This window comes from Canis aureus, chromosome 14 (genome assembly GCF_053574225.1).
Source record: "Canis aureus isolate CA01 chromosome 14, VMU_Caureus_v.1.0, whole genome shotgun sequence".
Taxonomy (NCBI): domain Eukaryota; kingdom Metazoa; phylum Chordata; class Mammalia; order Carnivora; family Canidae; genus Canis; species Canis aureus.
Window position 1 is genome coordinate 14453307 of NC_135624.1, and position 25233 is coordinate 14478539.

The following is a 25233-nucleotide window of genomic DNA, read 5'->3' on the forward strand; positions in this document are numbered from 1 at the left end:
GTTTTCAAATTAAAAATTGCCATCGAATAAATGTAAAATCCCATTAATATCAAATGAACATTTACACAACAATGGTTTTCCCTTTGGACATACAAGCCAATAGTCATTTGCTAGTTCAAAGATTTTATTTGGCTTAAATTTTTAAATATTGTGTTTAAGTATGGTGGTCTAAAACACAATAGTGAAGACCCATTTCTATATTGAGGGTGTGAAGAGTTCCATATACCTGCTCTCAGGAAGAACAATTACAACTGGTAAAATAATTTTAAAAAACACATATACACACATTTAAAATGTCTGGAGTTTGTCCTAAGGGAACACAACAACAACCAACCAAAAATCACACTTAGGTGAGAAAACCTGTTAAAGCAACAAAACCTAGAGATTCTGTGGCAACTTGAGCCCCTACCTGCTGCCTTCCTGCTCTTCCCCCAGCACAATACAATGGAAGATCCACCCCAGGTAGGTGTGCACAAGAAATTGGGGCTTTCCCTCACCAGCTCTAATTCCTCTCACTCTATATTACAGAAACAACATTTCAGGTGAGAGTTAAAAAAAAATAAACCAAAAAAAAAAAATCCAAAGAAGCACATCAAAATGATGCTCACTATTATTACATCAATGAAATGTAAATCAAATCCATAGTGAGATACTACTTTGCAGTCACTAGGATGATAATAATAAGAAAGGGGATAATCAGCTGTTTGAAAATATATGTATAAGTTGGAACCCACTTACACTGCTATGAGGAATGTAAAATGGTGCATTGCTTTGACAGAGTCCAGCAGTTCCTCAAAATTTTGAAGCATTGGCTTAACATATGATCCAGCAGTTCTACTTATTGGCATCTACCCAAGGGAAAAGAAAACATATGTCCACACAAAAACCTGTATATAGATTATCACAGCAGCATTATTTATAATAGACAAAAAGCTGTAGTAACACAAATGCCCATTGATTGATGAATATGTAAAATGTGGTATACAATACAATGTTATTCACCTTAAAAGGAATGAGATACTGATGTATTCTACTACCTAGGTGAACCTTGAAAACATGCTAAGTGAAAAAAACTAGCTACAAAAGACCACATTTTGTATGATTACATTTATATGAAAATACCCAAAATAGACCAATCTATAGAGACCAAAAATAAATTGGCAGTTGCCTGCAGTCAGAGGGGTTGAGGGGGAGTAACACATTTCTGCTAGTGTGCATGGATTTTGTGGGACAGTGAAAGTTCTAAAATTGGCTGTGGTGATAGTTATACATATGTGAATATCATTAAAAAATGAGTTATACATTTGGAATAGGTAAATCTGTGAATTTTATCTCAATAAGCTATTTAATAAGATATTAAAAAACACAACACTCATATTCACAGCATACAAGCCTTCTTAATATTAAATGTTGAGAGCTATTTGTACACATAAGGTCAAGAAAATATAATTTAAAAAGCATTAATGAAAATGAACCACTCATAATGCCATTTGGGGGAGTAATCTTGCGCTGAAGTTAGTTTTCTACTGAGATGGTAGAAAAATAATACTGTCGTTTGTTTAAGTATAAACTAATTGGTTAACCTAGAGAGCCAAAATATATATTTCAAGGGAAAAAAGAAAACATACTTCAGAGCACAAACTATACAACCAGATCCCTTGAGTTAAGTTACTTGACTGAGACAAGGAGGCTATGAGACTGGTTGCAGAATTCTGGCATCCTACAAATCCTTTATAGATTTTTGATACTAACCTTTTACCAGATGTGTCACTTGTAAATATCTTTTCCAATTCTGAAGATTGCCTTTTAGTTCTGTTGATTATTACCTTCTGTGTGCAAAAGCTTTTTATCTTAATGAAGTCCCAGTAGCTCATTTTTTCTTTTGTTTCCCTTGCCTCTGGTAACAGTCTAGTAAAAGATGCAATGGTCAAGGACAAAGAGGTTGCTGCCTGTATTCTCCTCTAAGACTTTGATGGTTTCCCATATCACATTTAGGTCTTTCATCCATTTTGATTTTTTTTTTTATTTTTTTTGCATATGGTGTAAGAAAGCGGTCCAGTGTCATGCTTCTATATGTTACTCTCCAGTTTTCCCAATACTCTTTGTTGAAGAGATTATCTTTTACACATTGGATATTCTTTCCTGCTTTGTTGAAGATTAGTTGACCATATAGCTATGGGTTTATTTTTGGGTTTTCTTCTTTTTTTTCTTTTTTATACTTGTTGTTCTTTTTTTTCTTTTATTGGAGTTCAAGTTGCCAACATATAGCATAACACCCAGTGCTCATCCCATCAAGTGTCTCCCTAAGTGCCCGTCACCCAGTCACCCCCACCTCCTGCCCACCTCCCTTTCCACCACCCCTTGTTCCTTTGCCAGAGTTAGGAGTCGCTCATGTTCTGTCTCCCTTTCTGATATTTCCCACTCATTTTCTCTCCTTTACCCTTTATTCCCTTTCACTATTTTTTCTATTCCCCAAATGAATGAGAACATATAATGTTTGTCCTTCTCCGATTGACTTACTTCACTCAGCATAATACCCTCCAGTCCCATCCACGTGGAAGCAAATGGTGGGTATTTATCATTTCTAATGGCTTGTTAATATTCCATTGTATACATAGACCACAGCTTCTTTATCCATTCATCTTTCGATGGACACCGAGGCTCCTTCCACAGTTTGGCTATTGTGGACATTGCTGCTATAAACATTGGGGTGTAGGTGTCCCAGTGTTTCACTGCATCTGTATCTTGGGGTAAATCCCCAGTACTGCAATTGCTAGGTGTAGAGCAGATCTCTATTCTTAACTCTTTGAGGAACTTCCACACAGTTTTCCAGAGTGGCTGCACCATTTCACATTCCCACCAACAGTGGAAGAGGATTCCCCTGTCTCCTCATCCTCTTCAAAATTTGTTGTTTCCTGTCTTGTTAATTTTCCCCATTGTCACTGGTGTGAGGTGGTATCTCATTGTGGTTTTGATTTGTATTTCCCTGATGGCCAGTGATGCGGAGCATTTTCTCATGTGCTTATTGGCCATGTCTGTGTCTTCCTCTGTGCAATTTCTGTTCATGCCTTTGGCCCATTTCATTTTTTTTAATAACAAATTTATTTTTTATTGGTGTTCAATTTGCCAACTTACAGAATAACACCCAGTGCTCATTCCATCAAGTTCCCCCATCAGTGCCCTTCACCCATTCACTCCCACCCCCACCCTCCTCCCTTTCCATCACCCCTAGTTCCTTTTCCAGAGTTAGGAGTCTTCATGTTCTGTCTCCCTTTCTGATATTTCCCACCCATTTCTCCTCCCTTGCCTTCTATTCCCTTTCACTATTATTTGTATTCCCCAAATGAATGAGACCATATAATGTTTGCCCTTCTCCGATTGACTTATTTCACTCAGCATAATACCCTCCAGTTCCATCCATGTTTAAGCAAATGGTGGGCATTTGTCATCTCTAATGGCTGAGTAATATTCCACTGTATACATAAACCACATCTTCTTTATCCATTCATCTTTCGATGGTCACCGAGGCTCCTTCCACAGTTTGGCTATTGTGGACATTGCTGCTAGAAACATCAGGGTGCAGGTGTCCCGGCGTTTCATTGCATCTGCATCTTTGGGGTAAATCCCCAGCAGTGCAATTGCTGGGTCGTAGGGCAAGTCTATTTTTAACTCTTTGAGGAACCTCCACACAGTTTTCCAGAGTGGCTGCACCAGTTCACATTCCCACCAACAGTGCAGGAGGGTTCCCTTTTCTCCGCATCCTCTCCAACATTTGTTGTTTCCTGCCTTGTTAATTTGCCCCATTCTCACTGGTGTGAGGTGGTATCTCATCGTGGTTTTGATTTGTATTTCCCTGATGGCAAGTGATGCAGAGCATTTTCTCATGTGGGTGTTGGCCATGTCTATGTCTTCCTCTGTGAGATTTCTCTTCATGTTTTTTGCCCATTTCATGATTGGATTGTTTGTTTCTTTGGTGTTGAGTTTAATAAGTTCTTTATAGATCTTGGAAACTAGCCCTTTATCTGATACGTCATTTGCAAATGTCTTCTCCCATTCTGTAGGTTGTCTTTTAGTTTTGTTGACTGTATCCTTTGCTGTGCAAAAGCTTCTTATCTTGATGAAGTCCCAATAGTTCATTTTTGCTTTTGTTTCTTTTGCCTTCGTGGATGTATCTTGCAAGAAGTTACTGTGGCCGAGTTCAAAAAGGGTGTTGCCTGTGTTCTCCTCTGGGATTTTGATGGAATCTTGTCTCACATTTAGATCTTTCATCCATTTTGAGTTAATCTTTGTGTATGGTGCAAGAGAGTGGTCTCCTTTCATTCTTCTGCATGTGGATGTCCAATTTTCCCAGCACCATTTATTGAAGAGACTGTCTTTCTTCCAATGGATAGTCTTTCCTCCTTTATCGAATATTAGTTGACCATAAAGTTCAGGGTCCACTTCTGGGTTCTCTATTCTGTTCCATTGATCTATGTGTCTGTTTTTGTGCCAGTACCACACTGTCTTGATGACCACAGCTTTGTAGTACAACCTGAAATCTGGCATTGTGATGCCCCCAGCTATGGTTTTCTTTTTTAATATTCCCCTGGCTATTCGGGGTCTTTTCTGATTCCACACAAATCTTATGATTAGTTTCAACTCTCTGAAGAAAGTCCATGGTATTTTGATAGGGATTGCATTAAATGTGTAAATTGCCCTTGGTAACATTGACATTTTCACAATATTAATTCGGCCAATCCATGAGCATGGAATATTTTTCCATCTTTTTGTGTCTTCCTCAATTTCTTTCAGATGTGTTCTGTAGTTTTTAGGTTATATCCTTTACCTCTTTGGTTAGGTTTATTCCTAGGTATCTTATGCTTTTGGGTGCAATTGTCAATGGGATTGACTCCTTAATTTCTCTTTCTTCAGTCTCATTGTTAGTGTATAGAAATGCCACTGATTTCTGGGCATTGATTTTGTATCCTGCCACACTGCCGAATTGCTATATGAGTTCTAGCAATCTTGGGGTGGAGGCTTTTGGGTTTTCTATGTAGAGTATCATGTCATCGGCGTAGAGGGAGAGTTTGACTTCTTCTTTGCCAATTTGAATGCCTTTAATGTCTTTTTGTTGTCTGATTGCTGAGGCTAGGACTTCCAGTACTATGTTGAATAGTAGTGGTGAGAGTGGACATCCCTGTCTTGTTTCTGATCTTAGGGGAAAGGCTCCCAGTGTTTCCCCATTGAGAATGATATTTGCTGTGGGTTTTTCATAGATGTCTTTTAAGATGTTGAGGAATGTTCCCACTATCCCTACACTCTGAAGAGTTTTGATCAGAAATGGATGCTGTATTTTGTCAAATGCTTTCTCTGCATCTAATGAGAGGATCATATGGTTCTTGTTTTTTCTCTTGCTGACAAGATCAATCACGTTGCTTTACGAGTGTTGAACCAGCCTTGTGTCCCGGGGATAAATCCCACTTGCTCATGGTGAATAATCTTCTTAATGTATTGTTGGATTCTATTGGCTAGTATCTTGTTGAGAATTGTTGAAAATTTTTGCATCCCTGTTCATCAGGGATATCGGTCTGTAATTCTCCTTTTTGGTGGGGTCTTTGTCTGGTTTTGGAATTAAGGTGATGCTGGCCTCATAGAACGAATTTGGAAGTACTCCATCTCTTTCTATCTTTCCAGACAGCTTTAGTAGAATAGGTATGGTTTCTTCTTTAAACGTTTGATAGAATTCCCCAGGGAAGCCATCTGGTCCTGGACTTTTGTGTCTTGGAAGGTCTTTGATGACTGCTTCAATTTCCTCCCTGGTTATTGGCCTGTTCAGGTTTTCTATTTCTTCCTGTCCCAGGTTTGGTAGTTTGTGGCTTTCCAGGAATGTGTTCATTTCTTCTAGATTGCCTAATTTACTGGCATATAGCTGTTCATAATATGTTTTTATTTTATTATTTTTTATTTTTTATTTATTTTATTTTATTTTTTTTTTCATAATATGTTTTTAAAATCATTTGTATTTCCTTGGTGTTGGTAGTGATCTCTCCTTTCTCATTCATGATTTTTTTAATTTGAGTCTTCTCTCTTCATTTTAATAAGGCTGGCTAATGGTTTATCCATCTTATTAATTCTTTCAAAGAAGCAACTCCTGGTTTTGTTGATCTGTTCCACAGTTCTTCTGGTCTCTATTTCATTGAGTTCTGCTCGAATCTTTATTAACTCTCTTCTTCTGCTGGGTGTAGTATATATTTGCTGCTTTTTCTCTAGCTCCTTTAGGTGTAAGGTTAGCTTTTGTATTTGAGTTCTTCCAGTTTTGGGATGGATGCAGGATTGCGATGTATTTCCCCCTCAGGACTGCTTTTGCTGTATCCCAAAGATTTTGAACGGTTGTATCTTCATTCTCATTTGTTTCCATGAATCTTTTTAATTCTTCCTTAATTTCCTGGTTGACTCTCATCTTTTAGCAAGATGGTCCTTAACCTCCACAGTGTTTGAAGTCCTTCAAAACTTCTTGTTGTGATTTAGTTCTAATTTCAAGGCATTATGGCCTGAGAATATGCAGGGGACGATCCCAATCTTTTGGTATCAGTTCAGACAGGTACCCTGGGCGGGGGATGCCAATCTGCACAGCTGGGGGCCGTCAGGCCGCTGGAGTGTCCTCGGTGCCCTGTGTCCATCCGGCCTCCACCTGTCCCAGGGGGAGGGCAGGATCCTGGGCTGTGTCCCCTGGCGCCCTCGGCTCTGGGGCCTGCGCCACTGGAATCGTGCTCTGGAGGCTGCACAGCCCCCTCCACGTGGAGCCTCCCCCAGCCGCCCCCGGAGCTGCTCCCGGGCATTGGGGAGCATGCTGCAGCCCTTTAGGGAGCTCGGCTGTGGGGTGTGGCACGCTATCCCTGGGGCGCAGGTGTCCGTCAGTGTCCCCGGGAGCCCAAGGGCATCCCCGCCCTCCTGGGTCCTGCTCCAACTCCCTGCGAGCCCCTTTCGCCGGGAAGATTGGTGAAGCTCCTGCTTCTACAGGACCGGGCTCTCCTGTCCTGGGGGCACTCCCTGGGCCTTAGCCCGGCTCCTCGCGGGGCCTCTCCCCCTTGGAGGCCTTTGTTTCTTTCTCTTTCCCCGTCTTCCTACCTTGATAGATGCGCGAACTCTTCTCACTGTAGCATTCCAGCTGTTCTCTCTTCAAATCTCAGACTGAATTCGTAGGTTTTCAGGATGATTTGAAAGTTATCTAGGTAATTTCGTGGGGACGGGTGACTTGGGGACCCTACTCTTCTTGCCATCTTGCCCCCTATCCATTTTTGGGTTTTCTATTCTGTTTCATTGACCCACATGTCTGTTTTTTGTGCCAGTACCATAGTGTCTTTATGACTGCAGCTTTGTAATATAATTTGAAGTCTTGAATTGTGACTTCTGCTTTTCTTTTCTTTTCTTTTCTTTTTTTTTTTTTCCAAGGTTGATTTGGCTATTTGGGATGTTTTATGGTTCCATGCAGATTTTAGGATTGTTTTTCTAGCTCTGTGAAAAATGCTGGTGGTATTTTGGTAGAGATTGCATTAAATGTATAGATTGCTTCGGGTAGTAAAGACATTTTAACAGTATTTTTTCTTCCAATGTTATGAGCATGGAACATCTTTCTATTTCTTTGTGTTATCTTCAAATTCTTTCATAAGTGTCCTATCGTCCTCAGAGTACAGATCTTCTACCTCTTTGGTTTATTCCTTAGGTATCTTATGGTTTTTGGTGCAATCTTAAATGGGACCAATTCCTTGATTTCTCTTTCTGCTGCCTCATTATTGGTGTATAGAAATGCCACAGATTTCTGTATATTGACTTTGTATCCTGAAAAATTAAGATTTGCAAAAGATATTAATTTATTTAAAACTCTGAGAAACATGGGGAATCCCTGGATGGCTCAGCGGTTTAGTGCCTGCATTGGGCCCAGGGTGTGATCCTGGAGACCCAGGATCGAGTCCCACATCAGGCTCCCTGCATGGAGCCTGTTTCTCCGTCTGTTTGTGTCTCTGCCTCTCTCTCTCTCTCTCTCTCTCTCTCTCATGAATAAATAAATAAAATCTTAAAAAAAAACCCTCTGAGAAACAATCTCACATTTAGATTGTTATAATAACTGCTGCTTCGTTCAATAACTGCTTAGCTTCTTTCATGCATTATTTTTCAGAGATATTAGATGATTAAAAACATTTTTTTCATGGCACACTGATTATACACTTTGTATTCCAAACAACATTTAAGAAAATATTGTTCTGTGTCATGGCTTGACAATTTTTTTCAGCAAGGGGCCATGTAGTAAATGTTTTTGGCTTTCCAAGTTTAAAAATCTCTATTATCTTCATCACCTCTACTCCCCTCTACCACTATAGTGTGAAAGCAGCCATAGACAAACAAACAAACAAACAAACAAACAAAAAAAAACAGATAGCTATAAATAAAACTTTGTTTACAAGAACCCAGGAAAGCTGGATTTGCCTATTTATTGTCTGATTCCTATAGGGAATGGATGTGCTTTTTTGTTGAAAATATAGAACAAGTAGGCCAAGAGAGTTTTAATTTCAATTGATAGCTGCTCAGTCTAATAGCAGTTACTTTTCACAAGCCATTAGTTAAACTGAATCTACTCTAATAATCAACTTTAATCTCTACTTTTTTCCTATAAAATATGAGAACTATATCTAAGAAGCTATTACTAAGTATATGTAAAATAAAGTTTATACATTACCTATTATATACAGTGCTTAGCCATATTTATAGTTATTGCATTTTTAGTGTTTTACAAATACATGTAACACTTTCACCGAATTAGGTAAATTATTGGGTAAAATAATTTAAAATTATATGTTAAGAATTCTTTACCTATTTTATGTTCAGTTCCTTAAAAAGATTTTAAAAATTATTTTTAAAAAAGAATATCCACTTAATGTTTATCTGTTTGGAGATATTTTTTCCTATTCTTTATGAAGAAACTTTTTCAATAAAGTCCCTCGGGTCTTAATATCCAGTGTTTTTTTTTTTTTATTTCTATACAATCATTTTATTTATGTTTAATAAAAAATGTGACTTTCGAAACTACTCAAATTCCCATTTTCATATTTGTTGCCAGAATGTAGCATTGAGCATGTGCCCTATATAAAGCAATTAATATGATTTTCAAGTAGACATATAAACTCTCTGTCTTTCTCTCTCTCTCTCTCTATATATATATATATATGTATATATATATATATATATATATATATATATATATATATATATTAATCCTTACCAAATTTTTCTTTGTTTTTTCGGCATGGCATCCAGTTTGGCAATTTTAATTTCATTAATTTAAATATATCCATCATTTTAAATGAATTTTGGAATAAGTGTGATTTTGCATTAAACACACATATGTATAAACACACAAACTAACTGATACCATACACTTAATGGTTTAAGACATTCTTCAGTTTTGATGGTGCTCTTGTGTTATTTTATAGAAAAATGTAAAGAGTAAAGTCCAGGTTTCAATTGAAATAGGCTAAAAATCACTTTAGGGTTAATGAATCTTGTATGAAAAGAATAGCCCATGAGATTTTATATATATATATATATATATAAAAGAGAAGCAGGCTCCATGTAGGGAGTCTGATGTGGGACTTCATCCTGGGACTCCAGGATCACGCCCTGGGCTGAAGGCAGCTACTCAACCACTGAGCCACCCAGGCGTCCCAGTGGATGTTGTTCAAATACTGGCTCTGACATTTGAAACCTTAGGTTCTCTTTTCATCTACAAAATTGAGGCAGTAATGTCCTAATTGCAAGATTGTATTTAGAATTGGATGAGATAAAGCATTCTTAAGGAGCCTCAGGAATAAGTTTTCAAACTTGGCATCACATTGAATTAACCTGGGGAAACTGTAAAACTCTAATGCCTAGTGAAAACTAGATTAATTAAATCGCAATAACGAATGGACCCAGGCATCAGCAGTTTTACCATCCTTCTAGGTGATTCTAATGTCTAGACAACTTCAAGAATTATAGGCGTACAAGAAGGATTCTCAAACTTCCATTGGAAATTGATCAACTGAGGTTCGAGTTAAAATATGGACTCAGTATTTCAGGGGAGGTTTCCAGATTCTGCACTTAAAAAAAAAAAAAAAAAGTTAACTAAACAGAGAGAGAGGAGGGAAAGACCAGAGGGGGAGAAAGAATGCTAAGCAGGCTCCATGCTCAGCAGAGCCCAACATGTGGTTCAATCTCAAGACTCTGAGATCATGATGTGAGCTGAAATCCAGAGTCAGATGCTTAACTACATTCGAATAGCAATGGCTCAACAGATACTAAGTTTTCTCCCACTATTTACAGAAAATATTTGAAAAATAAGCAGAAAATTGAGAACAGGTTTATTTAATTATTTTTTAATCCATGGAAATTATGCAATTCTTATAGTCAGGAATTAATTTGCAGCTAAATGCATAACCTTTATTATTATCGTTGTTATTGTTGTTATGAATTAAATCATTTGAGTATTTTATTTTTGAAAAACTAATAATCCTTTCTGTGGTAACTCTGAAAAGTAAAAAAAAAAGCATATATTTGCTTTATTTTTTTTATTTTTCTACCATTAAAACTGGGAGAGTAAATAAAATTGCATTTTTACTTATGAATGGAAAGAACATAAAATTAATCTAAATGCCAACATTTGAACTCTTAGAATTAAAAATGGCCTATTTTTCCATGCTACATCATCAAATAGTATTCTATGCTACACACACATACACATACACTCACGTGAGCACACACACACACACATTATAATATGCTTAAAACAGAATTATATTAGCATGAGTATTAGGGTTTTTCCAGATGGGTGCTTCTGAAGAATTGTAGCCATTACATTTTAGAACCCTTTTGTCTTCTTTCCAAATAAGTTAGTGATATTAATGAGATTTTCTATTTTTGCCTGAAGAGTTTCTTAAAACTGTTTTTGGGCTTCAGAGAGTATTTCAAGTTGTACCTATATTTTATTTCTTATACTATTTTTCTTTCAAAAGTATATGTTTTTCAGTGATTGAAAATTTCTTATTGGAGAAAATATAAGGAAAAAAGTAAAACCCATTCCTAAAAAAATAGATTTGTATAACTTTCTCTTTATAAAAACATTTTATTCATTTTCTTTAAATATTTTATTCATTTGAGAGAGAGAGAAAGAAAGAATTTAGAGGGAGAGGGATAAGCAGACTCTCCATTGAGTAAAGAACCCACTCTAGGGCTTGATCCCAGGACCCTGAGACCATGACCTGGGCCAAAGGCAGACACTTAATCCACTGAGCCACCCAAGCACCCTTTGAATATATTTTAAAATAATTACTTAAAAGAGATTATATTTGTTCACTATTATTTAATTATTTATTGTAGAGGAACAAGGGCATATAGATTATTAGTACCATATAGTATAATTATAAAATATGGTTTTTGTGGAGGGGGTTGTAGAGGAGGGCTTATAGACAGAGGGAGCAGAACACAAAATAATCCCAGGATCCTATCATCTCATAGTGAGCTGTGTCCAGTGGGCAGTGCTGTACTGCGTTCATAGCAGTTGCTCCTTAAATAAAGGGTGTCCCTACCTTCTCAAGATATATGCAGTGAGTAAGGGAGTTCCCAAGGAAATCATAAAAATGGTATTTGCTCCAGGTTGAGGAAAAGGCTGAGATAAAAAGAGGGAACCTCCCAAGTTCAACAACTCATAGGAACTTCCTGTGGGTTGACTCATCCTGGGAGAGTCAATTCTCTATTGAGTATATCTATATCCTCATTCTCCTCATGAGTCATTAGCTGATTTTGTTAGAGTCATCTAGAAGAAAGTTTTATATGTAATAATTCCAAATAGTTCCAAAACATATTAAAGTACAAACCAAGCACACAATTACTTAAAAATTATATATATATACCATTTCTTGTCATTTACCTGGAAATCTTTATAGTAAACATTACAGTATACATTTAAGTGCAATCTTCCCCAAAATTTCTCAGGTTTAAAGAAACTTATTGAAATTCTGTTTGTTACATATGAAAGTTTTAGGACCATTTGCCAGTAATAACCCATACTCATGTATAATTCCAGGTTGCAATAAAATGTAAAATAAAAAATAACAATAACCTAGGTTCTAGGCAAGATCATCCCTGAAATAATTGAAAACATCCAATTATTAAATTTTATTACTGATTCATTGTTAATAAATACATAAATATATATTATCAATAAACAAGAAGGCATTTCAAAAATTAAAATTACATAAAATTATAAGCATAAAAATAATTCACATAGATATCACAATGAGTAAAAACAAATATAAATGATTTAATAGTAATACAAAGGAACTAAGAAGTAATAGAAGCAACAATATAAATATGAAGACTACCTCACTACAGATGCTCTTCTTAATTTGCTATTTGTGTGATTTTGTTAAATCACTTGATGGCCTTTGGACTCATTTCTTCATTTCTAAAACAGGAATAAAACTTTGTACACACACACACACACACTCACACATATAAACACATTTGCCCATGGAAAAGGCTAAATTACTATTTTATGGCTGGGCCAAAATGCATAGACATTGCTGAAATCTTTTTATTTCAAAATGAAGCTTGGGAAGAAATCATGAGCATACACACACACACACATGCACACAACACATACCTAAATATAGAACATGCTTAAACACTTACACAGATTATCTATTTGTGCACATAGTGGGAGTACATATTCTTATCTTTTTGAATATATATTTAGGGTATGATCAGAAGAAGACATATCTATGTGCATTGTATCTCCCAATTTTAGGTTAGGTCAATAATTACAATACATTTGTATTCTAATTGTGGAAGACAGAAGTCATTGTTCATGAAAAGAAATACACCAATTAAATGCAAGGCAATGTTCGGGAATCTCTGGGTAAATCAAAGCTAAATGTCTTAAGCTCATGCATTTTTGTCTGTAGTAAGAAATGTCCCAAAATGAATGTGAAAACATATTATGTGCCCAAACAAGAGACATAGGAAAAAAAATTAAAATATCCCACTGAATGATTCAATACGATTTCTTAAGATTTGGTGTTTGGAATGACCCATGATTGATGGTTAGAGTATTATAGGTACCATTTATGGGAAAAGAACTGTTTTTATAAGGCTTTACTATGCACATTTTGTATTAATCTGTAGGATTCTGCTTGAAGTCAATGCATCTTCTATAAAAAGATAACCAACAAAAGCAACTGCCTTAACTCTTTTCACAATCTGTTCATTTTCTATGAAATATTATCTTCTATCTAGTTGTCTTTTTGTTTCTGAATTCATAAAGTTTCTCCCATTTTTGTGATTCTGATAATAATATTATTAAAATTTGAAGAATTCACTGCCTGGGATATGTTGATTTTTTGTTGTTGTTTTTAGCAACTTAGCATCAGAATAATTTTAAAACAAAATTGCCTATGTGGACTGTGTTCAATCTATATATTCATTTGTTTAAATACTAGTTTATAATGAATTAAAAGATATTCTAACAATGAAAATATTCAGATAAAATATAGTATGATAAATGATACTCTTTTTACCACCACATAGCATATTATAGAACAAGTTTAGTAATTGTGTTTGTAAGTATTGGAAAAGACATCTTAATCAAATAAAATCACATATAAAACATGTTTCTAATCACAGCTCAGGGCAATAACAATATTAACTAGCTGCTTCCAAGATTTAAGGAGTGTTACGCCTAATTGATTTTACATTAGCAGTGGCCTGAATCACTTTTTAAGACAAAGTTATTCCTAATTATTGGAACTGTGACTTGATTTTGAATTAAAATTTAAAAGACCAAATCACGATACATTAACAACAGCATGCCTTCTTTCAAAGATCTAAAGAAATAGCTATAGCAATGTCCATAATTCTTTTTAGTATTAGCATACCTCAAAAAGTCAATACTGTTGTTGAAGGGAAAAAGGCATTTACTTCTAAATAGCTCCAGTATTTTAAACATTTAATTACTCTATTCCTAAAACTACTATTACTACATAATTGTGAGCTGGACTAATGTCGTGTTGATATGCATCACGTATATGAGGCTTCACTAAGTGACTTATTCTTCCAGCTGCTGTCATGCTTCTGGCTACTTTGCTGCTAGCCTTATTCTAAGAAGTTGTCAGGGGATGCAGAGTTTTCACTCAAGGAATACCAATGTAGGACACAAAGCCCAGTCCCTCTTTCTGCAATGAAGCATGACTATGAAAACCTACTTATAATGGTTATACTTTGTCTTGCTAGGAATATGGAGCAGTAGCTAATGGTAGAAGTAAAATTAGTGCAAACAGGAAATTTAACAGAGTTGGATATCCCCATACAATATAACTCAGCGATTCTTCCCTTAGGCTATAACAAATAGGAAACCTGTATCCTTACTCCAAATCCATGTACAAAAGCATTCATACAGGAAGTATTCAGGACACTGAAATGACGCGTGTCTATTAATAGAATATTAATAACCTACATGAAAGTGAGCTAGTTATTTATGAACTACATAAAAGGATAAATTTCACAAACATAATACATATAAATATGTGATTCCATAAATATAAAAACAAAGTTGGATAAAATTAATTTATTGGGGTAAAAATCAGGCGCATACTTCACTTTGGGTCAAGGGACTTTTGATTCATAAGTGGCAAATCAGGGGCTTCTAGGTTTACACTAATTTTTTAAATTGGTGGGTAGTTGTAGATTTGTTCATTTTGTGATAATTTATTGAAATGAATACTCAGGATCTGGGTATTTATATTGATGTGTTTTACTGCATTTGAAGAATTGACTAAAAATATTTTTGAAAAGCTTTAAATGGGGCAGCCCTGATGGCTCAGCGGGTTTAGCGCCGCCTGCAGCCCAGGGCGTGATCTGGAGACCCTGGTTAGAGTCCCACATCAGGCTCTCTGCATGGAGCCTGCTTCTCCCTCTGCCAGTGTCTCTGCCTCTCTCTCATTCTCTCTGCATCTCTATGAATAAATAAAATCTTTTTAAAAAAACTGTATAATCACTGCTCTTTGATTTATATCTCAAAAACTAATTTCTGCACACCTTTACTCCTACCCTTGGAATCTCTAAATTATTTCTAAAATGTACTTCTGATCTTTCATCTCTGAATACAGATTGGTTTAACCTGCAATGTCTTTTAGTTGTTACAGTACACTATTGGACTTATTTTTCAGAAGATGTATGAAGTATTTTTTTCTTAAAGATTTTATTCACTTATTTGACAGAGAGAGAGAGAGAGAGAGAGAGAGAGAGCAGAAGAAGGGGAAGCAGCAGGAGAGGGAGAAACAGGTTTTCTGCTGAACAGGGATCTCAATGTGGGCTCAATCCCAGGACCTTGGGATCACGACCTGAGCTGAAGGTAGGCACTTAACCAACTGAGCCACTCAGTTGCCCCAGATATATGAAGTATTTATATTACTGCTTGTATTTTGTATTTTCCATACCCAGTCAGGACAGTTATACTGCTCTCTTATGTTTCTTTTTTTTTTTTTATAGCTACTGTATTTGCCGAGTTCATTAAATTAATATTGGGATGTTTACCTCGTTGCTAGTACTGTTTCTTTTATGAATTTCTCACTGCCATTTCAGACATTAATTAGCTGTAAGATATGCTTGTTTATAATTAGAGTAATGACTCTTATTTTATTTTTTTATGTAATGTCTCAGATTCTTTTTACAAGTTTACTTAATCCATAAAAGCAGTAAACTTCATATATTTTCATTAATTTAATTAGAAGATTGAAATTGTTAACTTTTTAAAAATAATGACAAGGGTGATAATTTCATATGAGGCTTTTAAAAACAAATGGGATACATTTTAACTATCACCATTAGTAGTTGTTTCTATAAACATTCTTCATCTATTCAAGTCACCTAGTAAAATTCAGTTAATAAGACGGTGTTTCCTACATGGATATTCTCTTAAGAATATTCTGAAATTGTTCTTTTGATGTTTTGATTTGATGATATTTAGAGTTTTAATTTTGTTTATCTTTATATGGCAGTTTTTAATGAAATTAACTATAGTTATGTATTTGGGAACACTTGGTCCAAATCTTGGTTTGCCAATAACTTTAGATATGAGTTTGGAAATCTAATATGTTTTATTTCTTTTCTTAGGGCATATTTGTTTCTATATTAAAACGAAAAATTTTTATGAACAAAAAAATTCATTTACACACAAACATAAATATGAAGAAAAATATATGCAAAGTAGCAAATTAGCTATGTTGCCTCTTATAACTTGAAGTGATGTGAAACATATGAAAGATAAAAGATATATAAAATTGGCCTCTGCTCCATAAGTCCTTTGGTATAATTGTCTGAATAAAACATTACTGTTGTATTGGGATCATTGCTGTTTTCAGCACACAAAATATGTTTCAAAATTTATGAATTTTACTTTTAACACAGCATTCTTACCTGTTTGAATATTGAACTCTTTCTCTAACCATCAAAGATTATGTGTAGCAATATTTTCTAGGAATAGACTAGGTCAATATGCTACAGTTATTCTATGGTGGTCTTGACATATATATATGTATATATGTGCAATATAGAATTTATAAATTATGTCATACACACAATAAGATAAACTTGTTCTAGTGACTTCTAATATCAAGTAGTAATGACTGAGTGTCATTTCACAGTAGTAAATGGCTGGTATAAAAATGATGACTCCATTTATTATCCCCTTACTAGATGTTTAAAAATTAAAATTAAAATTAGATCTGTTTCCATAATTTGGGTATTGTAGATAATGCTACTATAAACATTGATGTACATGTATCCCTTTGAATTAGTATTTTTGTATTCTTTGGGTAAATACCTAGTAGTGCAATTCCTGGGTTGTAGGGTAGTTCTAATTTTAATTTTGACGACCTCCATACTGTTTTCCAGAGGGACTACACCTCTTTGCTTTCCCACAAACAATGCAAAAGGCTTCCCTTTCTCTACATCCTTGCCAGAACATGTTCTTTCTTGTGTTGTTGATTTTAGCCATTCTGACAGGTATGGGATAATTGTAGTTTTGATTTATATTTCTCTGATGATGACTGATGCTGAGCATCTTTTCATGTGTCAGTTGGCTATATGTTTTCTTTGCCAAAATGTCTAATTATGTCTTCTGCCATTTTTAATTTGATTATTCATTTTGGGGGTCTTGAGATTTATGTTTTTTATGTAATTTGGGAACTAACCCCTTATCAGATATATCATTTAAAAATATCTTCTCAGATTCTGTACGTTGCCTTTTAGTTTTATTGATTGTTTCCTTTGCTGTGCAGCAGCTTTTTATTTTGATGAAGTCTCAAAAATTTATTTTTATTTTTGTTTTTGTTTTTGTTTCCTTTGCCTAAGGAACATATCTAGAAAGAAGTTGCTATAGCCAATGTCCAAAAAGTTATTGCATGTGTTCTCTTCTAAAACTTTTATGGCTTCATGTCTGCATTTTAGGTCTTTAGTCCATTTGAATTTATTTTTGTGTATGGAATAAGAAAGTGGTCCAGTTTCATTCTTTAGCATGTTGCTGCCCAGTTTTCCCAACACCAGTTGTTGAAGAGACTTTCTTCTTCCCATTGGATATTCTTTCCCTATTTATTGAAGACTAATTGACCATATAGTTGTGGATTCATTTCTATTCTTTTCTATTGATCTATGTGTCTATTTTTGTGCCACTACCATACTGTTTTGATCACTAAAGCTCTTTAATATATCTTGAAGTCCAGAACTGTGATGCTTTCAGCTTTGCTTTTCTTTCTCAAGGTTGCTTTGGCTATTTGGGGTCTTTTGTGGTTCCATACAAATTTTAGGATTGTGTTTCTAACTCTGTGAAAAATGCTGGTGGTATTTTGATAGAGATTGTATTAAATGTGTAGATTGCTTTAAGTAGTATAGACATTTTAGCAATATTTATTCTTCCAATTCATGATCATGGAATTTTTTCTATTTCTTTGTGTCATCTTCAATTTCTGTCATAAGTGTTCTGCAGTTCTCAGAGTACAGATCTTTTACCTCTTTGGTTAAGTTTATTCCAAGTATCTTATGGTTTTTGCTGCAATTGTAAATGGGACCAATTCCTTGATTTCTCTTTCTGCTGCTTCATTATTGGTGTATAGAAATGCCACATATTTCTGTACATTGATTTTGTATCCTGCAACTTTACTGAATTTATGTATCAGTTCTAACAGTTTTCTGGTGGAGTGTTTTAGGTTTTTTTATTTTAATTTATTTTTTGTTTTGTTTTGTTTTGTTTTGGGGTTTTTATATAGAGTATCATGTCATCTGCAAATCCATTGACTGATGAATGGATAAAGAATATGAGGTATATCTCTCTATATATATTATGCTATATATATTATGCCATCTATATTATGTCTGTATATATATCTATAGATATAGATTTATAGATATATACATACAGATATAGACATAATGCGATATTACTCAGCCATAAAAAAAGAATGAAGTCTTGCCATTTGCAACAATGTGGATGGAGGTAGAGAGTATTATGCTAAGCAAAATAAGTCAGAAAAAGACAAATACTATACTATTTCACTTGTATGTGGAATTTAAGAAACAGCACAAATGAGCAAAGGGGGGAAAAGAGAGAGACAGGCAAACCAAGAAACAGACTATTAAAAAAACGAAAACAGTTTATTTATTAATGAGAGACACAGAGAAGGAGAGGCAGAGACATAGGAAGAGGGAGAAGCAGGCTCCATGCAGGGAGCCATTTGTGGAATTGGATCTCAGGACTCCAGGATCACGCCCTGAGCTGAAGGCAGATGCTCAACCACTGAGCTACCCAGGTGTCCCAAGAAACATATTCTTAACTATAGAGAACAAAGGGATGGTTACCAGAGGAGAGGTAGGTGGGGGGATGGATGAAATAGGTGATTAAGGAGCGCAATTGTGATGAGCACTGGGTGATATATGGAAGTGTTGAATCACTATATTGTACACCTGAAACTAATATTACACTGTGAAGTAACTGAAATTTAAATTTAAAAATTTAAAAATAAATTAAATTAGACTTTGTAGAAATATCTTATTTGCTAAGTCTTATACTTTTTTAATTGTTTTCACAAGAAAACGATTTTAAATCTTACCCTTTTAACAGATGGAAGAGTTATCAAATTTTCAATTGGAAAGAAGATGAAGAGGGTTGTGTGGTCTTTCCTTGTGTCATTGAGCTCACTTATTATGATGAAAAGAATAATAAAATAAAAATAAATAAAAATAAAATATTCTAGTAAAAAAAGAATCAACTCTGCCAACATCCTGATTTCAGACTTTTAGATTCCACTGTGAGAGAACAAACTTCTGTTGTTTTAAGCTACTCAGTTTGTGGTGCTTTGTTATGGCAGCTGTTAGAAACTAATGCATATAGACCTTGACTTTTATTTATGATCTTATATTGGCTTACACCTAATCACCTGTTGTATCATTTATTGTTGTCTCTTTCAAAATGAAAACCAACAGTATGAAGGCTTTAGAAGTAAGATGGGTTCAAATATCTTCCATCATTTAGTAGCTGTGTGATCAAGAACAAATTATTATTTTTTAAAGTCTGAATGTCTTTATTTATAATAATTGTAAAATAATAATAATTCTTTATGTTTGTGCCTGGTATTTAATTTCAGCTGTTATCATTAATTTAAGGTCTTTCCGCTATATTATTTGACTTACAGAAATAAGTCAATACTATTTGCCCTTTGCTTACACACACACACACACACACACAGACCACACACAGACACATACTTGTTAACATGCTGTGCATGTGTTTCAAATGTACAGACTACACAGGAAAGTTATGTACAAATTATTCTACCTAAACTTTTTAGTCTTTCTTCCCTACGTCAATTTAGGATTGACACAGAAAATGTGAGGAAATTCTGATAGTGCCTATTATAACGCTCAGTGTCACATTTTCTGCAGCTGGTTGTGATGTTCCTTATAATTGTGAATATTACAAATGTAGAATAGCTGTAGTATTGTCAAGATAGGTAATGTGTTTCTACTAAATGAATGACCTGCCAAGCTGTTGAGATTGATATTAATTTGATTGAATGGAATTTTTTGTAATGACTCTACGTGTAAGATGTGATAGCAAAATAAATCATTTGTTTCCTTGATGTTGAACTTTATTATATATATATTCTTACTAGTTCTCAGGAAACAGGATAATACCACACTTCCCAGTAAACTGGCAAGAAATGGATGTACTTAGCAGACCTGTAATCCTTTGATCCCCCTCTTAGCATTTAGTTCAACCCTGAATTATCTGAGAAGTTCAAGGCAGTTGGTGCCTAAGTCTAAGAACCGTGGCCGTGGGGCGCCGCCACGGTTTTGACCTTTAGGAGAGAGCCAATTCTGGAGAACAACCTAACTTCTTTGATTGAACATTCACATAATGCATTGGAACAGGATAGGAGATTAAGGTTTAATAATGATAGGATGAAGACCATAATAGAACAGTTCCCCTACTTAGCCCAGCAATTCTTATGTTAGGTCTTTTGAAAGGTGTACCGCAAGGAATGAAGTGCCATCTGTAAATTAATGCTTTTACCAAGGTGGATATTACTATCCTTTATTCATCGAAAAGTTTTATTCTAAGTGTTAATTTCTCATTGAGTATTGACAGAAAGGAGAAAAATTATTGTCCCAAACTTTTGAGATAGATTTGCCTCTAGTAAGTATTTAGACATGTTATTTGCATACCTAGGAGAAGAAATGAGAACATCATGATTTCCAGCTAAAATTGTTTATTTTCTTACCTCTGTCAAAGGATTTCTTGTAATTTCTATCTTATTACAAATAACTTAAGCCCCTTTAATGCAGAATTAACTCACCAGAAATGTGAGAGTATATGTTCTTGCCTTGTTTGTTTATAAATATATATCTCACAGATTTCTGATATTTTTTAAAGCTATATACAATGAAGAAAATATTGACAAAATAAGTTTAAACCTTTCATGTTAAAGTTACTGTGCAGGGTGACAAGTTAGTTGCCTTTTTTTTTTTTTTGTCCCTATTATACTGAAATTAAATTTAACATTTATATTAAAAAAAAAAAAGTTGAGCTGTGTTAGGACAGCCAGATGTGGTTTGTATTTGTAAATGTAGATAACATAAGTCTTTCTGAATGGGATATTACAGCTAGAAAGCAAGATTATGTTGCATAAATCGGGGTAGTATCTGTAAATATAACAACATGGATTCAATAGTAAAATATGTGAAATTCAAAGAGAGGTACCTTATAATGTTTTGCCATGTGAGTTCTTGGATCAGATTGCTTGGTATGGATTTTTGCTCTACCACTCAGTAGATACACCACCTTAATAAGGGACTTCAATATGGATAACTCCAGGTTCCTCATCTGTATAATAGAAATAATAGTATTTAATGGTGTGGATTTCATGGTATTCATCAAATATTCTATCAACTCTTCCTCATTTCAGAGTCCTCGAAGTAAATCCAAGGCAAAGTGACTTGCTTTGGCAAATAAAAATATGAACTGACATAGATATAGATAAAGACATTTATGTTTTTAAATATATTTAATGTATTATATAATATATATTATTTAATATATAACGTATTTGTTTTACCAAAATAGTGAAATGTTTATGTATGATTCTCCAATCTTTCTTCCCTTGCCATGACAACTGTAGTGGATCAAGGAGAAATATATGAAAACAACTCTATACCCTTTTAGGCTTCCATCCTTGGTTTCCAACCAGCATTGTCTTTGTGGCTAAGCATTGTTGGTCCTGATAGAGTTGACTACTCAATGACTTGTCATCTGCAGTTTAGGGCTTTAATTAGAGTTTATTCATTTCTGGGATGCTCTCATGCCCATTCAGTTCACAAAATATTATTCAAAAATGAAGTTTCAAGATCTTGTCCCATTCCAGGCCTTTAATCATGAACAACTATCCTCTTTCCTGGTATTTATCTCCTAAGGCCATTACTTCAGAAGAGAAGCTTATTCTTCATCATATTATTTCTCTCTAAAGAATACGTATTACAAGATAAAGCCTTCATTTGACTTTGCTGTTCTCTTCCTTACTGAAGGGACAGTTATGAACTCTTGAAATAAATATCCATTTGGTCAACAATGGTTGCAACACAAGAAAACATTTTCTTTCCTTGAAAATTTTAAATATATTGTTCCTGTGATATTCTTTTGGCACAAATTGGTGTTGTCAAAGTCTAAGCATGCTCTTCCCTTACACATGTACTCTTTCTCTGTCTACACACCCAAAGGACTTATTCTTTGTCTAAAGTCAGGTAGTTTTATCACAATATGTATTAATAAATCGCAGTCATCACATAGTTTTCATTTATTTTTTTAAAGATTTTATTTATTTATTTATTTATTTATTTATTTATTTATTTATTTATGAGAGACACAGAGAGAGAGAGAGAGGCAGAGGCACAGGCAAAGGGAGAAGCAGGCTCCATGCAGGGAGCCTGACGTGGGACTTGATCCTGGGTCTCCAGGATCACGCCCGGGGCTGAAAGTTGTGCTAAACCGTTGGGCCACCATGGTTGCCCTCATCTATTTTAAATCAATACAGTTTCAATAAATAATACATTTTACTATATGTTCTGCTCCCTTGCTTCTCCTTCAACAATTCCTATTAATTTGTAGTTTCATTGTCTATATTTAATATCCCTTATTTCCTTGAATAATTTATGTTGCATTTTTATGTTTGGCTTTTAAATTTGTTTCTTTTTAACCTTATATAGTTCTTAAAATATCATTATCACTTTGATGCATGTTGGGTTCTCTTTGTCTAATCTTAATTTCTAAATGATATTTTTAGTTTATTTTAATTCTTTCTTTCGTTCTTCTACTTCTCATTTCAGATTATTTCTAGTTTTCACATTTTATTTTTTCATGTTTTGTGTAAATGTCTTAATATCTTTTAATCATTTTTTAAAAGTACATTAAGCTTTGATACTTTTAGCAAATTTTGCGGTGAACATGCTGTCTTTAGTATTGTTTTTTTTTTTTTTTCAGTATTGTTTCTAATTCTTTTGTTTATCAGGATAATTTTAGGTAGGATTAGACCTTTATCACTCACTACTGATTTTGTCTGCATATGTGTGTGTGAGTGTGTATGTGTGTGTAATTAATTTTTCTAATTTTGAGGCAGAGGCTTGGTTTAGTCAGTAGCTTTTTATAAATTAACCAAATTCTCTACAGTGTTAAAAATATAACTATTTTTCTACCTATAGCTAAGGTGGAATAACTTCCACTTTAAACAATGGCGAAACTGGGCACATTCATATTGCAGCTGTTTGGGGCATTGAATAATAAACCACAGTGAGAAGAGTTAGAACGATGATAAGACCTCCACATTCACCTCAAATTTCATCCTTTGAACATATTCCTAATTAAGAAAATGGATCCCAAGCTGAGCTGAGATGTAGAAATGGAGGGTCTGTAGTTCTCAGTGGCTAGAATTTGTGGGCCAGGTTGTTTGAAAAGATACAGCTACCTAAAGAAAAGACAACTGAAATATGTAAAGGGGTTCTCCTCAAGTCATTGGCCAAGCTCTTGCTTGCACTTTCGTGGAGGCCTCTTTGAAACCTAGCAATTAGTGGTTTTGAAGGTATAAACAAAGATGTAACAGATTACACATATCTGGAAAATGCTGGAACTAAATAGCCCACCCCTTGTGGAGAAACTGCACCAATCACTTAGATCATTCAGATTAACCCTACAAATATTTACATTGTATATGTAATATGTTTATATTATATATACACATATTTATGTTGTTTTAGATATATATACATTTTTGTATTTATACATATGTTTGTTTCTTTGCAAGTCTGCTGATTTATTATTGCATTCTGGACTTTGTTAATGGCACATGGTAAAGAGTGAATAATTTGATTTTCCTGTGAAACATTTTGATTTTTTTTAAGATTTTATTTATTTATTCATGAGAGACACAGAAAGAGAGAGAGAGAGAGAGAGAGAGGCAGAGGCATGGGCAGAAGGAGAAGCAGTCTCCATTGCAGGGAGCCTGACATGGAATTCGATCCCGGGTGTCCAGGATCATGCCCTGGGCTGAAGGCGGCGCTCAACTGCTGAGCCCCCCGGGCTGCCCCCAAACATTTTGATTTTTGTTCAAATCCTTGATTTTTGTTCAGCAGATATATGTGTATATGGAGATGTATATATTTGTATCTATTGCCATATAAATATCTATCTTCATATCCACATGTCTCTCTCTCACTTATATACATATATATCTTCATATACACCAGTTTTTCAATATATGTGTCTATATATATATATATTTATGTATCTATCTGTTACACATATCTCTCTATATAGATAGATGTAGATATATAAAAGCAGTTACACATATAAATATATCTGACAAACTAGAGGATACATTGCACTAAATAGAAACAAATCCAAGAGTTGACCCAGATGTTGGAATTAGTTTATAAGGACTATGTTGCTGCTATTATAATCAAGTAAGAACATGAAGACGTCATTCTATTGATTGTTAAGTAAAACTGCAGGAAACAAAGTATTAAACAACATAAATGCAATAAATAAAGATCATAATACTTGAACAAATAATTACATGTTAAGTATGAAATACACATTAAGAAGCTAGAAATTTGTGCTAAAATTATAGAAATGGAAAAAAGTGGAAGGAAGATAATAACTAAAAATGAAAACAGATCAACAAAGTAGAAAATAATAAGTTTAAGGAAGCCTACTGCTGGGAATTTTCATAAAACAAGTGAGTCTCCAACATGACTGATCACAGTGGGAAAAAAAAGGAGATATAAACTATCAATATAGGAGGAATGAAGGAGGAGCCACCATCAGCCATCATATGGACCTTAAATGTATAGTTGGTCAGTATAAATAAGAATTTTTATTTTCATAATTTTAACAATTCAAATAAAATTAAAATCTGAAAACAAAATTTGTCAAGTTGACATGTGAAGAATTAAAAATTGTGAAGGGCTCTATATCTATTGTTTTCAAGTTTTAATTTAAATTCCAGTTAGTAAATAAATAAATAAATAAATAAATAAAAATTCCAGTTAGTTGACATACAGTATAATTTTAGTTTCAGGTATAGAATTTAATGAGTGTCACTTACATATAACACCCAGTGCTCATCA

The 25233-nt window shown here is 34.4% G+C and overlaps 1 long non-coding RNA gene across 1 annotated transcript in view; it reads left to right on the forward strand.

Moving 5' to 3' along the window:
• Nucleotides 1-19240, forward strand: part of LOC144283198 (uncharacterized) — a 39850-nt gene extending 20610 nt beyond the window's left edge. The window contains exons 4-5 of the long non-coding RNA XR_013351616.1: nucleotides 15289-15418; nucleotides 19181-19240. This is a non-coding gene — a long non-coding RNA (uncharacterized LOC144283198). The remainder of the gene's footprint in view (nucleotides 1-15288; nucleotides 15419-19180) is intronic.
• Nucleotides 19241-25233: the final 5993 nt, after the last annotated feature.